The following is a 14,872-nucleotide window of genomic DNA, read 5'->3' as shown; positions in this document are numbered from 1 at the left end:
TTCCTGTAAGTAATTATCCATTTATTTAGTTAGTTAGTTTTAGCATAGAGTTTTTGATCCTTTCAAGGCAGGATATACGTATATTTTCTCTCTCAGACTTCTAGAGAAATAAATAAAAATTTAAAGTTACTGTGATCCAATCTGCTTTCGTGTCATCTTTTCCCTCAATACAAAATAGGTTATTTTACCTGTTTATTTTAAAATACCACCCACTTTTATATCATAATCTCCATTTTACAGGTAAGGTGAAAATTCAGAGGGGTTAAATATCAGAGTTAAATAGTGTATTCATTTGCTAGAGCTGCCATCACAAAGTACCACAGGCTGGGCAGCTTAAACAACAGAAATTTATTTTCTTACAGTTCCGGAGGCTGGAAGCCTGAGATTGAGGTCTTCGCAGGGTTGGTTTCTTCTGAGGCCTCCTTCCGTGGCTTGCAGATGGCCATCTTCTTCCTGTGCCTATATGTACTAACCTTTTCTGAAGATATCAGTCACGTTGGATCAGGGGCCCCCCCGCCCCACTCCAACGACCTCATTTAGCCTTAATAACCTCTCTAAAGACCCTATCTCCAAATACAGTCATTCTGTGGTACTGGGGGTTAGGACTACAATCTGGGGGACACAATTAAGCTCATAATACACAATTAACGAGTGAAGGGCTCGGACTAGAGCCCAGCACCCCAGAGGCCTAATCCAAGGCTCTCGTCCATTGTACCTTTCCGTCCATGTTTATTCCTAGCTATGTGTTGTTTGTGGAATTACTTTAAGAGTAAGGTATCAAATAAATGTAAGGTTTCATTTACATTCCTATGTTTCATCTACAGCATTTCTGCTATAATGCAACATATGTGTAACTGTAAAAACCCTTGCCTTCTGCAAAATTGCACATGAAAAATAAGAGTTTGTGGGGAAAACAGGGTTAGGCAGCCCACTCAAGAGCTGCAGACCTTTGGAATAGAGCACTAATAAAAACATTAACAGTCCTAAAAAATCCTCTAACGGCATTAGCACCTAGCCTCAAATCAGTCTCCCACATTTGCAGCCTTAAACCTCAGAGCTCGGGAGTCATCTTCCTACAAGATGTACGTATCAAATAACATTTGCTTCTAATAGAGACCATTTTCATCAAAATTTAATAATCCGATCCCGAGTTTAGTCTTCATAAAGACGGTGTCCTCATACTCTCCCTAATTTTGTTATGAGTACCCAGTTCCTGGGAACCAGTATCCTAATTGCTAAATGCACACATACTTCTATCTCCAAGCACTGGTTAGGTGATAATTATCATTCTAACAGCTACCATTTACCAAGCAGATACTAGGTGATAGGCCCTGGGCTAAGTCCCTTAAACATCTATAATCCTCATGACAACTCTGCAAAAGAAGTATTTTTATCCTCACTTTTCAGCCAAGGAAACTGAGGCTCATAGAATTTGTGGGACTTCTTTGAAAACACACAGACACCCAACAGTGTGGCCAGGATTTGTTCCTGGATCTTACTATAGTGTTCAAAAACCTTTGCCTGTTCCACACTTCACAGATAAGCTGGCCTGTTAGATTTAGGTCGGTCCATTCAACCAGCCACCGGTTTTGATAGTTAACTGTAAGAACCATCACCATCCTCACTACTTTGCTCCCAAAAGTGAACACTCTAATCAAATGTGCTTTCTGACCATCATAATGTGTGATGACTTTTTATTTCTCATGAGACAGAAAATAGAGCAGCTGAGGTGGTCCATCAACGTTTCACATAAACTGCTGACATGCTAGACTTCCAACCTCTTCCTGTATGCTTTGATTTTATTTTGTTTACCTAAATCCAAAACTTAATAGTAATCTCTGTTAATTTTCATTATGTCAGTTTAAGCCCATTATTCCAGGTGTGTGTTATCTTTTTACACCTGTCATCTTTTCTATTAACTCTCCCTCACAGTCTGGACCTCTCTGCAAATTTGATGAATATTATATATGTCCCCATTTAAGTCATTTAAGTTCTGAACAGAACAAGATTAAGTTTAGGACACTTCCTTCTTCTAAAGAATCCCTCTCTGGTCCGCCTGCCAATGCAGGGGACGCGGGTTTGTGCCCTGGCCCGGGAGGATCCTACATGCCACAGAGTGGCTGGGCCCGTGAGCCATGGCCGCTGAGCCTGCACGTCCGGAGCCTATGCTCCGCAACGGGAGAGGCCACAACAGTGAGAGGGCCCGCGTATCGCAAAAAAAAAAAAAAAGAATCCCTCTCTGATCACAGAGGCATGCTGTTAATCCATCCAACTCTCCTATCATCTAGATTTTCATGAAAGGCTATAATCTTGCTGAGTATAAGATACAGCTTGTCGATGCATTTGGTTTTTCAACCAAAACAATTACAATGAACAGCTCTGCTTTTCTTTTAGGTACTTAGAAATCATTAGATTTATAATTTGTTTTCAGTTATCGCCCAGGATCTGCATTACAATTTAGTAGTCCAACTGTTTTTTCTTTTGTTAACAGCAGTAGCATGTGTTCACTTCCTATCTACTGGCCCTGCTCACATTGTCAGCAATGTCTCATTAAGTTTTATCAGCAGTGGATTGGTGGTCACATCTGTAGACTCTGTAAGCACCTTGCATATGTCATTCAAAACTGAAGGCAGCAGGGGCTTCCCTGGTGGCGCAGTGGTTAAGAATTCGCCTGCCAATGCAGGGGACACGGGTTCGAGCCCTGGTCTGGGAAGATCCCACGTGCCGCGGAGCAACTAAGCCCGTGTGCCACAACTACTGAGCCTGTACTCTACAGCCCGCAAGCCACAACTACTGAGCCCACGTGCCACAACTACTGAAGCCAGCGTGCCTAGAGCCTGTGCTCCGCAACAAGAGAAGCCACCGCAACGAGAAGCCCGCACACCACAACGAAGAGTAGCCCCTGCTCACCGCAACTAGAGAAAAGCCTGCACGCAGCAACGAAGACCCAATGCAGCCAAAAATAAATAAATAAAAATAAAATAAAATAAATAAATTTTTTAAAAATGGAGGCAGGAATCTATTTGAAGGCATGGACTTATTTAGATTTAAAGTTCTTATTCTATCCTAGTTAAAGGTACCCTTGTCTACAATGTTTACCCTACATTTTAGAGTCTGGAGACCATATTCCTTAATAGATGAAAAGAACTGAATATATCTGTCTTCTTTCCACCTTCTATTATTATAACATTTTCTTTCCCAAATTTGTACATATTTTTCTTCTTGCTCTGAATGTCCTTTTTGTGGTCTTTGGTGTTTCATGTGGACTATTGAATATTAAAATTAACCTTTCTTACACTCTTTAAACATGAATCCTCATTTATGTCGCCATTCTCCCATGGCTCATTAACATCTGAGCTCATCAAAGAACTCCCTGGGTAATCACATCTCTCTCTTTAGACACTTCCCATAATATTTTGAATGACTCCTTCAAGATTCTGGTCCAAAATCTTGTGCTTTTGTCTCAAACCTCATTGGATACAAAGTATATATTTGCCTCACAGGTTTACAGATTTTTCGGAGCTATTGTAACACATATACTTGAATTTGCATGTTTTCTTAATTTATGCAATAATTTACATAAGCACTGAATTTTTGAAGAGCTTACTAGATCTCATCAATAACTGAATTCGGGTCTTATTTTTAAATGTCTTCATGTTACTAACACATTGATTTACTTATGAGATACCTATAACTAATCTATGAAATACATAATTCTCTGTGGTTATTTTTAATTTAGTGAATCTAAGACATTAACTTTATCAGATTTACATAAAGAGAGAATAATCAATTCAGTTAAAAATTTTATATTGTTTTAACAGACACTATACTGATTAAATAGTATATTAGTAGTTTCAGTCACATTTTCAATTCCAAATGTTCCAAGCTCTTTAAAAATTTCAGGGCTTAGCAAAAGCCAAAACATGTTTTGTCAATATATCTAGCCTTAATTTTTAAACCCATGTGCACTCTAAAAAGGATTTCATTCATCTGTTTTTTATTAATTTATCCTGAACTCATCAAAATATAACACTGGAAGAACTACTTGATGTCTTCAGAATTTAAATTTTTAAGTTATTTCTAGGAATTACAGTAAGTAGGAATCAACTCCCAAACATCTAAAATTAATTCCAAAATGTATAATTCTAAAGATGAAAACCTTATTAAAATTGCTTACTTAGGGCTTCCCTGGTGGCACAGTGGTTGAGAGTCTGCCTGCCGATGCAGGGGACACGGGTTCATGCCCCGGTCTGGGAAGATCCCACATGCCACGGAGCGGCTAGGTCCGTGAGCCATGGCCGCTGAGCCTGCGCGTCTGGAGCCTATGCTCTGCTGGGAGAGGCCACAACAGTGAGAGGTCTGTGTACCGCAAAAAAAAAAAAAAAAATTGCTTACTTAGAGACACTTGGTGAGGTTAAGAACTTACAGATAAACAGTGGGTTCTGCTACTCTTCAGAAGCCTGAAGCAGTATTTGCTAAGAGAAGTTCATATCTATAAACAAAACAACAAACTTATACCATGCTTCTGACCACATCTCCCCATTAAGTTGACATGGATGTCCTAATGCAGAAAGATTAGGCTGATACATGAAAGGCCTCAGGAATATAGCCCAACTAACGATCATGCCAAGTGGTTGGAAGAATGTACAATGGAAGCTAAAGCTGACCCTTGGCTTGGTAGATGTCCTATCCTTGGTCAACTGTGTGTTCTTGCTGTCCAACATGCTGCTTCACCCATAGAAGATCTTCATAAATATTCTTTATAGACGTGTCCTAATAGATGAATGAATGAATGAATGAATGACTCTTTGGACCACTTGTTAATGGACTTGAGACTGTCAAATGGCTTATTGCTAAAGTCAGGAATGTTTCTGGACCCAGGAGAGCCTAAGCGTACAGAACATGGGTACTGTGGATGCTGGCAAGAGGTAACAAGTGTCCAAAAGAAGGTGGTGTGTTGGTAAATGTCTAAGAACCAATTTGGAAGGAAATAAAAATCCCTCCTTAGTCTATTTTCGTAGTGTAAATACTCCCACTACGGCCAAAGTGGCATGACTGATTGTGGAGTTGGGAAGAGATGCACACAGTCAGCTCTCCCTGAGACAGTATGAGCAGCTTCAGAGCACCAGTGAGCTAGTCAGCACATCAGAAGTATTCAATACTTACATGTAGCCTATGACCCCTTTTCTGTGATTGTGTATGCATATGATTTTATTCAAATAAAATGCGAGATTAAATGCTTTAATTGCCAATTATACAGAAATGCAATCATTAAAATTGACATAACAGATGCATATTTATTGACATGGAAATATATTTCATATCAATACTTATTGATGGGGGAGATTTCAAAAGTTAATATGCCATAGCAATTTATTGAAAATATAAATACATAATCAAATCCACACCCAGAACAGTTCAGAGTAAAATGGCAAGATCTCAAAGAAAAAGATCAAATATCAAGAGCAATCAGAGAAAATAGACATCTTTTCTACAAAGAACTACATAGATACCTCATCAGTAACAAAAGAGACCAAAAAATCATTGAATCTTCAGTGTTGAAAGAAAATAGCTGTCAATCTAGAATTCTATAACCAACTAAAGTGTCATTTGAAAATGAAAGACAAATAAGGATTAGAGAGATCATAATATGCAGACATCATCACTGAAAGAAATTCTAAAGGAATCTGAAAGAATTACTAAAAAAAAAAAAAGAAAAGAAATTAATACAGATGGAAGAAGCATGATGCAAAAAGTAAACTAAAAGCTCTAGCCAAGTCTCCTTAGCATCAGAACTTTTTGCCTTCTAGTAAGGATCTCTAAGCAATGTTCTTAAATATCCTGGTCAGAATCTCTCCTTCTGGTGACAAGTGACAATCTGAACACATTCTTATGGTCTAGAAGAAAACATGCACACACATAAAGACAGCCAGTGGTTATAGAATGTTACAACTGAATGATCCTCTAGAAGAGGTTTCTTTGACAATCACAGATCCTTTAGAGAATCTAAACAAAGTTATGGACCTAAGAAAAAAAATAATGTCCATAAACAGAATTATGAAACTATTTATGGGGGATTACAGACACTCCTCTCCCAAAAAACCCATCCTTGAACCATACTAACAGCCATAGATAGACCCCAGTTTACAAACCTACAGTTATAAGATAAACAAAAAGTGTTGCTAGAAAAATAGTTAGGTATGCCCAAGGCTGCCTGACCAGGTTGTGGCAGAAGCAAGGGTACAGAGTCGGGACCTGCCGCCCTTGACCCCTCACACAGTGTTCTGTCCACCAGTGTTCAGTATACATTTCCCCACACTGCCGGGTCCGTTCCCTGAAAGAGCACTTCTGAAATAAATGGAGGAACCTGACAAAAATCCAAGTAACAGCTGCTTCTATTCCTTCTCTCTTCAAAGCTATTTTAAATAAGATTCTTAAGCCAAATGATAAGTTAACTATTAACTCAATGAATGCAGAAGGGTCATATGGCCCAAATTATGATAAAAAAATCATCATAATGTATGTTATGTTTAGGGGCCTTGAAGATATATCATGCCTTAAAAATCAGGCATGGAGATAAAGAAAAAATGTGGTGCAATTAGGGTAAGGCAGGTTGGCCTCTTATAATCTTTTCTAATAAGGGGCTCCCCAGGGATTGGAAAGTTACCTGTCTCAAAAGCACTTTGAACTATCAGAAAAATTCATTCTATGATTAAAAATCATTGTTAATAATCCCATGTAGATTTTTAACTGAGTGAAGATAGAAACAATCTTCCACTAATTCATACAAAGCTGGTCATGTCTTCCTCTAGGATTTTTTAAAATAAGGAGTTGGATAAAAGGCTGTGGCTAGCTGGAGACAAGAAAATCTCCTTTGATTTCAGAAATTGTACAATATTTCTTTCTTATCCTGCTTTGAAATTAAATTTTCTATACTTCACTTTCATTATCATTGAGAAGTGTAGTTGTTTGATAAAAATGACCCAAACTTTTTATGAGAGCTGAGGGAAACAGGAAAATAACTTTGTGTATAAGCTATTAAGTTATCCCCACATTCTATGGGGTGTGTTAAAGATGAGGAATAAATTAACATTTATGTTCCCCTATAAATATGAAGGACACTGTTTTGAGCCACTGACTATTGGCCCATCAACACTGACATCTGGTCATGAAAGCCTACTGCATTGTCAAAAAGAAGCACTACATTTGGGAATTCCATGACTGACTAGATCTAGAGACAAATTCAAATGTTGTTACTCCCAACTGAATTTCTGAACTTTCCATATTGGATGAGTCAATCTAAAATATGCAAGGTTGATTCCAATAGCTTGCTTGATAGGACCTGTGAAAGAGTGGAAACAGAGACTTAGCTCTTCCCCCCTAGACTGTAACCCCCAGGAGGGCAGTCCCTTTGGCTTGTTCACAGCATGCCCTTCATGCCTAGCACAAAGTCTGGGAAAATATTTATTGAACCAATAAAGTAATGTATAAATTTTCCTGGTACACATGTATTTTTTATTGGAAGCATCTAGTCTTTGGCATCTTTAAAAAAATGTATTTAAAGTTCTTTAAAAAAAAAAAAGCAGTCCATAAGTAAGGGCAAAGAGGAAAAGAAGGAAAATGGGATTGTTGAAGGCACATCAAAAGGTCCAAAAGTCCAATCCAACGTGTAGTGAATGTCTACTTAATAAAAGTTATCTGCCTGATAATGTTTGGTTTAAAAATGTACACATGAGAGTTCTTAGGATCACCTGGGCCAGTATCTACTTAATCAAGCCCCGAAGAGACCAGGAATAGAATGAGAAAAGAGCCAAGAACACAAAGCAAATATGACTCATGGGAAGGTCATGCCCACCAACAGCTTCTTTTCCCCTCCTTGCCTAACATTACCCCTCCACCTTTCAAACCCTTTGCCAACTCATGCTACTCTGTCCTGTCATTCATTCTAACATCCAAAGTGTCACACCTTGCTGGTTTTGTCTCTTCATTTTTCCTGCCACCCCACCTAGAACTTTTTGATCCCCTCGTGCAGGCGTGGCTCCCTCTTCCTGTCCCAGTGACCTTAGGCGTGAGAAATTCCAGGAGCTCTCTTCTCAATGCTCTGTCTATAAGCTAACAGCCAGTTTTCAAGACCACATAGCAGTTTTCTCATCTTTGTCTCTTTGTCAAAGTCTTCAACTACATGTAAACATGCACACATGGGCATATGCATGAGTGTACATGCTAACACACACACACACATACAGAAACACACACACCTACACCTTGCATGCCTGGGTAATGAAAGCTGGTAATAAAACTAGATCTCTAGTATCAGATGTCTAAAAATCTTAAATGACCTTTGTTTTTATGTCACAGCATTGTGATCATTATTATTCATGTCAGTGACCCTAAGGCATTGCAAGGCATTAATGTCCCTTATGATATAGCAAAGATTAATAATTTCTGGACAGTGTTAGTGATGAATGGATTTGGATGAATTTGAACCAGGTCAAAGTCGGCAACTCCTGTCTGAGGCTGCTTACGTAGCTAACTCCATCCAGGCAATGGCTTCAAGACCAAATGTCCATTGGTTCCCGAGGCCTGAGGTTTCTCTTCTCAATGAAATTTAAATGGGGTCTTTAACCCATGCCTAAAATGGAAATTATTGAAAAAAATAACCCTTGTAAAATTAATTTCTCTCATCTATCTGTGCATCTATTTTCTATACATCCATCTATGATTTATTATATATAAAGGTTTAGAACTGCCGAGCACATACTAAGTGCCATATAAGAGTTCACTATTGTAACACAGAAGGAGTATCATGGGCAAGTGTAGGGCGCGGCTGGATAGCCATTGCGCATGCGCTAAGTATGCCGCTAGGGCGTATGCACCTAATATGCTAATCAGGTTTTGAAGCAGTGGCCTATCCAAAGTCCGGCTTGCGAAATGCGATAACCATACGGACGAATCGGGGACTTACACGAGTCCTTAAGCCCTTATATAAGCAGACAGGCTCGAGCGTACGGGGTCTTCCTTCCATCCGCCTGAAACCAAGCTGTACTCCAATAAAGTGTGATGCGAGAAGAATCTAGCGTGTGGTGATTCGTCATTCTGCTGGTCAGAAGCGGCTCGCCGCAGGCAAGACTTACAGTCCTCTTTGGATAACGTGGCTTTTGCCAAGGTCTGGATTTCTCATTCCGCTGTCTGCTCCTGTGTCATCCAGCATTGTCTCTTTTTTCTCTTTCCATGTAGTTGATCTGCACTAATCTTGTCTTCTGTATCCACACTGAAATGCTAACTGGAAAATCAAAAAGCTCATAGTATTCTAGGCAAATACTCAAAATTCAATCAATAGAACATTAAGATTTTTTTGAACCTTAGTTATAAAAATTTATTCACTGCTCTTCTTTCCCTTCTTATCCATGTAATGTGAATTTCTGCACCCAGAATGAACTCATTTGACACTTTGCAGTAACCCTCCCCAAACCTCTCGTGAAGTTTCCTCAGGACACCCTTGCAAGCCTGTAATGAGCCCCCACTGACGGTGGAAAACGTTATATACAGACCTTGGCAGGTCTTTCCTTCTTTTAGAAAGAAAAGAAGAGCTTCCTGGAAAAAATGTTTTTCTATCTCTCTTACTCCCAAATTATGCAACTCAAAGCTATAGATTCCTATCAGCAAGAGGGGAAAGGGGAGAAAAATGTTAATTGTTACATATGTGCTATAAATTGAACAACTTTTAAGTATTTTGTTGATTTATCTTTGCATTTCAATATAATAATAGGTTCTCAATAAATGTTTATTTTATAGATGAATGAAAGTCGGTAAAGCAGATTTTACTCATCAGCAGATCTAATCTCATATCATTCTAACATAAATGGAAGTTTATTGCATGCACCATAATTGCTTTATATTACTTCATGAGGAGAGAAACAAACATCATAAGGCATTCGCCACCTGAAACAAATATGTATGTTACTGTGTCCCTGACAAGATGAGTCATGAAACTGAATGGTTCAGAAAGAACAGTCACACCAAACTCCATTCCAGCATGATTTGGTCCTACTATTACAATCATTTTACTCACACCTATATTGGAGAGCCTTTCCCTCCTACAGCAAGTGTTACACCTCCCAGAGTAAATCAAGACCTCACCTTGTGACATTTCTCCAAGTTAACTACTCCTTCGATAGACACTACCCAAAATAAGTTATTTCCTTTCTTTTTTTAACTAAACAAATGACAAAATTTGACTCTTGAAATTAGCAAATAAAAATCACAGCATATTTTCATTGGAAAGAAAATGCTATAGAATGTGCAGTAAAAGCTTTCTTAAAGAAAGATCTAGCCAGAAAATTTGAAATGGACAGTTCTGAGGAAAACAAGGTAGTAAGTCTAATTTTAGTTCTGCCTTCCTTTTATTCAAATACGAGTTTCTTCTTATTTCTTTGAAATGTAAAAAGAAGGCTGAGCAGATCAAGGTATGAAAAGGATCAAGTTTGTTATCATGTGACATAAGCAATGACCTCTAAAACAAGTGGTGAAGTCTGGCTTTTTACCTAGAAATCAGAGCTTGGAAACCTTTCAGTCAGAGGTCACAGAACAACAGCCTCAGGTTGAATCCAGTCCAGTGTCACAGGCAAACATGTATATATGAAATACTAACGTTTAGAAATCATGGGTTTTGTGTAAAAATCTACATTTCTAGTTTCTCCAAAAACCTGGGTTCTGGGATCCTCTGACTTGGGAGGTTCCTCCCTCTAGGTGGGAGGCTGGAGCCAAGGAAGCCACAGTGACCCCAGGGATCCTCCTTTGCACACCTTCCCTTTGGGCTGCTTGGAAGTAACTAGGCTGAGTCCAATTTGTCTTTCTTGCCAATTCAGAGATTTGGAACAGACTAAAATCTAGACGCAAAAGATGTAATTCTGCCATTTTGAACTTCTGCTTGTTTGTCTATTTTACAGTTAGTAAGAGCGCATGACAGGGCTTCCCTGGTGGCGCAGTGGTTGAGAGTCCGCCTGCCGATGCAGGGGACGCGGGTTCGTGCCCCGGTCCGGGAGGATCCCACATGCCGCGGAGCGGCTGGGCCCGTGAGCCATGGCCGCTGAGCCTGCGCATCTGGAGCCTGTGCTCCGCAACGGGAGAGGCCACAAGAGTGAGAGGCCTGCGTACTGCAAAAAAAAAAAAAAAAAAAAAAAGAGCGCATGACAAATCTCTAATGGCAAAAGCTGTGCTTTGCATTTGTATTTGAACAGTATTCAGATTGAAACAGGGTTACTGTTTGTTAAGAGTTTGGTCTGCTAGCAAACCTCAACAGCTTGTAAGTTCTTCGAGAGGAGGGAACTCTTGTGCCAGGACCTCTGACGCCATCATCTTACACCATCACAGCCCTGCAGGTTGATGAATACTTGAGTGTAAGAGAAGTGGGCCGAGTCTCTGAAGGCAAGAGTCAAAACTGGAGTAAAGCAACAGTTACCTTCGCTTTCATATGTAAGTAAATGACATGTCAGGGCATTGTTTAAGAACATACAAAGGAAGCTCAAAGCCTTGAGGTCAGTTCCTAAATTATTCAAATTTCATTGCTATTTCACAAAATAGGTTTCAGAGCCCGTTACCCCAGTAGCTGCCTCCGTTCATTTTACAGCCTACTTTACATCAACCATCAATTTAGGATGGAAATATTTAAACAGTAAGGAATGAAATGTTTCTTCACCATAATTGATTTTCCTTATCCTTTAAGAGGTTAAAATCACTGACACTGTTCATTTAGAAAAGAAAAAAAAAGCCAACTTTCAGTCAACATAAGTGTTTTAAGAACCAAAACCATTTAAATGTAAAACTGAAAATTGCTTTAAAGTAATTCTTGAAGACAGAAACAAAAATCATAAGTATTCAGAATCTGAAACAAATTCATTTTATAAAGCAAAATGCATGGCATAAAATATTTTTCCATAGCAATAAAATACAATTTTCCTTAGGGAGTTTGGAAAATTTCCTCCAAACTTCTGATTGATAAGAGAAAGACCGCTTTTTGAGGTAGTAAATCACCTCCTGACATAGTCTCCACAAAGCTTCAGTGTTTAATACCAATCTGCTGGGATACGAGTACAAAGACATCAATTATCCCAAAATAGATTGGGGCAGAGTCCAGTTCACTTATTAGTTCTTTAAGCTATGTCCGCAGGGGACAGGGAGAAATGGAGATTTGGCAATCAGCTGGTTAATTTGATCAGGGCAGACAACTGCACTGTACAATTTAGGTCGGAAACATACCCTGACCTGGTGCTTCTAATTTGGAACATTCATCAAATTAATCAAATAATTGCTGATCCTCAGTTTCACTATACTCTGGTAAACAGGGTCCCAGTATCAATGATCAAGTTTTCACTTACAACTATAAACAAAATATGACATTACATTATCTGGACATCTGCACCTTTTAGATGGTGTTCCATTTTCTGCACAGCCCTTCCGAAACATCTTCATCCTCCCCAAGCTATCAGCCGACCTCTCCTCATCCTCCCGCTTCCTGCCAAGATGATCTTGCCTCCTGGCATGTGAAGAAAATAGAGGCCACCAGACCCCCCTCTCTCAATACATAGTAAACACTCCTTGTAGCTGCACCCTCCTCAACTCCTGTCCCAACAGGAGAGCTTTCTCTCTTCTTTTTCAAAACTACTTTCTAGCACCTTCTCCAGATCTCACCAACACTGCTTCTCAGGGACCTTGTTCCATCTTCTTTCTCTTCAACCTTTCTCTTCATGCTGGTTCAGCCAAAGCAGCATATAAACAAATGAACCCTCTCTCAGGTGAAAAAGGTGTCTTTGTACTGTTTAAATTAGTAGGTGCTTTCTGAAAAGCAACTTGGCAAAAGGTATCTAAGTGCTTTAAAAAGGTTCAGATCTTTTGACTGGATAAATTCCTCTTCTAGGAATCAGTTCTAGGAAAATAGTACAACATATGGACCTAGCCTAATTTCAAAGATATTTCTGGCAGCATTATTATGGGGGAAAATAGGAAAAGAAAAACTAAATATTTAACATCAGCCATTGAAAGTAACATTTCTGAAGAGTTTTTAATGCTGGAGGAATTATCAAGTGAGAAAGTTATGCAAATGAAATTGAAAGCTTGCCTGAAGGTCTAGCAGGTGAGTGCCTGTTACCGTAGTATGAAGCCAAGTCCCTCTGCAAATTACACCGTTCGAACATGAGAAGATGATAAGTGTCTGTCTGCTTCACTGCTCCATCCTTCAGCACCTAACACAGTGCACATGGTGGACAACTAATAAATATTTTTTGAATGAATGAATGAGAAGTTTTATCTCCGTCTAATTAAATTACTCCATATGGAGAAACACCCAGGGAGCCATGAAGGAGGAAAGGGGTCTAGCCAATTAGATCAGCCAAATCAACCTGGGTGATTAATACAGGGACAGATGCTAGAGCCAATTCTCTGTAGGTGCAAAAGCAGAGCCTATAATCACTCATTTGTTCTCCTCTCAACTCAGTTAAAATACATGGAGAAGACTGGAAGGGAATAATAAAAAACGGCAGCAGTGTTTGAAATAGAGTGGTGGGATTATAAATGATCTTTTTTGCTTTTTAATACCTTCCTGTGTTGTCTTAATATTCTGCAAAGACCATGTACGCTACCTTTAATTTGAAAAGAACTTTAAAAATAGGGCTTCCCTGGTGGCGCAGTGGTTGAGAATCCGCCTGCCGATGCAAGGGACACGGGTTCGTGCCCCGGTCCGGGAAAATCCCACATGCCGCGGAGCAGCTGGGCCCGTGAGCCATGGCTGCTGAGCTTGTGCGTCCGGAGCCTGTGCTCCGCAACGGGAGAGGCCACGACAGTGAGAGGCCCGCATATCACTAAATAAATAAATAAATAAATAAATAAAAGTCTGCATTGACTCTACGTGTCCCTGACATACCCCTAGAGCAACATGCTTCTTCTCTGTACAAGCAAACCTCCAGAAGTATCTTCTACAGCCCTGGCCTCCCCTTTCTCACCCTCAGAGTCACCTCTTGACCCACCACGACACTAAAATTGGCATTGTGCTGATCACCAAAGATCTCAGAGCTGTTAAATCCAATGGCTACTTCTCTGTCCTCATCTTGCTGGACATTTGGGCAGCAGTTCACATCTCTGCCCCCTATACCATCTGCTTGAAACCCTTTGTTCCTTGGGATTCCAGGACAACACTCCTGTCTTTCGTCCTTCACTTGTAGCTCACTCTTCTCCCGTCTCCCACACACTAAATTATGGTCATCTGGGACCCTCTCTTCATTCCTCTTCTCACTATAATCTTTGGGTGACATCTCACCACACCCTGACCTCAGCCACCCTGTGATAACTCTCTGAACTTACTCCTCTAGACTATTCTAATATATATAAAGAAATATATATAATGTATAATGAAATCCTGTTCTTCTGTCTAGAGCCCTGATCTCTGCTCATTGCATCAAATCCAAAAATCTGGGATCCTTTGAGATACCTCACTGCTCCAATACATACGAAGTCACCACAGCTGTCAAATGTTTACCAAGTCAACTTTTCCCTGAGCATCTCCTATTTTTTAATTTATGTGTTCATTCAGCATTCGTCATATCCCTATAGATAAAAAATGAATTAAATGTATCTCTGCTCTCAAGCGCCCATAGTCTGGTGAGAGAAAAACAGACAAATCAGTTATGCTGGCAAGTTCAATATTATGGGTGTGTATAGGATGCTACGGGAATGAAGAACAACTGGGTGAATCAAGAGGACTCCTTCGGTAAAGAATTCCTGAAGGACAGGGCTTCCCTGGTGGCGCAGTGGTTGAGGGTCCGCCTGCCGATGCAGGGGACACGGGTTCAGGGGACACGGGTTCGTGCCCCGGTCTGGG

Source organism: Neophocaena asiaeorientalis, unplaced genomic scaffold, assembly GCF_003031525.2.
Source record: "Neophocaena asiaeorientalis asiaeorientalis breed wild unplaced genomic scaffold, Neophocaena_asiaeorientalis_V1.1 scaffold225, whole genome shotgun sequence".
Taxonomy (NCBI): Eukaryota; Metazoa; Chordata; class Mammalia; order Artiodactyla; family Phocoenidae; genus Neophocaena; species Neophocaena asiaeorientalis.
Note: the sequence above shows the minus strand (reverse complement) of the source record.